Raw genomic sequence first — 2,500 nt, 5'->3', positions numbered from 1 at the left:
GGTTGAGGAGTTACTCGAAATGCTGCCAAAATATCAGTATCTTTGGTTTCATAGTCAGGAGTATAATAAGTCAATTTATAATCTTTAACACCAGCTTTGAATCCAACACTTGCTTTAGTCTCTGTTTGTGGTGACATAAGTCCCTCCCTACAACTAATCAATTAATAATTCTCACAAGAACAAGGTCTACTCGACATAAATTATGAAGTTAATGAAACCTTTCACAGGAATCTTTCACAAAACTATCAACTAATATTATCAACTAATCAGAACGGTTCGTTATTAGACCGTGGTATTTGATTCGCCAAATACATCATTATTGTATACTCTTTCATATGTATGGCGCAACCCAATCTTTGTTTTTCAAGTTTCTAATATCTTACTTTTTTGAATCGAAATATCTAAATAATAAGAAATTCGCTCTTGACAGTGATATATGTTGTATATGTAAATCCTAAATATAAAAATATGCAGAATTCGTCCATAAACATGAAAAATACTAGGCTAAAAATAATAGGCTAAGCGTAAATCGATATGCTGATATCGTAAATAAGGACCAATGAGATAGAAAAAAGAAATCGTAATTTATAGGGTTCGGATTCGAATTCCATAGATAATATGGAAGGTATTGTCTATAATGATAGGCAAATAAAAGACTTTATCAAAATTTTTATTCATACACTTGATGTTTTGAAAATGGGTTTTGGTTGAATTTTTCAATTCACTGAAATTGAATAAGTAAACAATTGAATTGGATTCAGTTGGATGGTACCAACGAAATCGAGCGCTAAGGCCTATTTCTTATTGAATTAACCGATCAACTTAACTTGTTTTGCTATCGAACATTTATTTTTGATTTCAGTAATTTTCGCAAAAAATTTCGACATATTTTATTATGAGAATAAATCCTACTACTTCTGGTCCTGGGGCTCCTGCACTTGAAAAAAAAAACTTGGGGCGTATCGCTCAAATCATTGGTCCGGTACTGGATGTAGCTTTTCCACCGGGCAAGATGCCTAATATTTACAACGCTCTGGTAGTTAGGGGTCGAGATGCTGTTGGTCAACAAATTAATGTGACTTGTGAAGTACAGCAATTATTAGGAAATAATCGAGTTAGAGCTGTAGCTATGAGTGCTACAGAGGGTCTAAAGAGAGGAATGGAAGTGATTGACACCGGAGCTCCTCTAAGTGTTCCAGTCGGCGGAGCGACTCTAGGACGAATTTTCAACGTGCTTGGAGAGCCGGTTGATAATTTAGGTCCTGTAGATACTCGCACAACATCTCCTATTCATAGATCTGCGCCTGCCTTTATACAGTTAGATACAAAATTATCTATTTTTGAAACAGGAATTAAAGTAGTAGACCTTTTAGCCCCTTATCGTCGTGGAGGAAAAATAGGACTATTCGGAGGAGCTGGAGTGGGTAAAACAGTACTCATTATGGAATTGATCAACAACATTGCCAAAGCTCATGGGGGTGTATCCGTATTTGGCGGAGTAGGTGAACGTACTCGTGAAGGAAATGATCTTTACATGGAAATGAAAGAATCTGGAGTAATTAATGAACAAAATATTGCAGAATCAAAAGTAGCTCTAGTCTACGGTCAGATGAATGAACCGCCAGGAGCTCGTATGAGAGTAGGTTTAACCGCCCTAACTATGGCGGAATATTTCCGAGATGTTAATGAACAAGACGTACTTCTATTTATCGACAATATCTTCCGTTTTGTCCAAGCAGGATCCGAAGTATCCGCTTTATTGGGTAGAATGCCTTCCGCTGTGGGTTATCAACCCACCCTTAGTACTGAAATGGGTACTTTACAAGAAAGAATTACTTCTACCAAAGAGGGGTCTATAACTTCTATTCAAGCAGTTTATGTACCTGCGGACGATTTGACCGATCCTGCTCCGGCCACGACATTTGCACATTTAGATGCTACTACCGTACTATCAAGAGGATTAGCTGCCAAGGGTATCTATCCAGCAGTAGATCCTTTAGATTCAACATCAACTATGCTCCAACCTCGTATCGTCGGTGAAGAACATTATGAAACTGCGCAAAGGGTTAAAGAAACTTTACAACGTTACAAAGAACTTCAAGACATTATAGCTATCCTTGGGTTGGACGAATTATCCGAAGACGATCGCTTAACCGTAGCAAGAGCACGAAAAATTGAGCGTTTCTTATCACAACCTTTTTTCGTAGCAGAAGTATTTACCGGTTCCCCAGGAAAATATGTTGGTCTAGCAGAAACAATTAGAGGGTTTAAATTGATCCTTTCTGGAGAATTAGACGGCCTTCCTGAGCAGGCCTTTTATTTGGTAGGTAACATCGATGAAGCTACTGCGAAAGCTACGACCTTAGGAACTTAGAAATGGAGAGTAAATTGAAGAAATGACCTTAAATCTTTGTGTACTGACCCCGAATCGAATTGTTTGGGATTCGGAAGTGAAAGAAATTATTTTATCTACTAATAGTGGACAAATTGGCGTATTACC

This window comes from Pyrus communis, unplaced genomic scaffold (assembly GCF_041283825.1).
Source record: "Pyrus communis isolate YQ-2024b unplaced genomic scaffold, ASM4128382v1 ptg000031l, whole genome shotgun sequence".
Classification (NCBI taxonomy): Eukaryota; Viridiplantae; Streptophyta; class Magnoliopsida; order Rosales; family Rosaceae; genus Pyrus; species Pyrus communis.
This window is presented reverse-complemented; position numbering follows the sequence as displayed.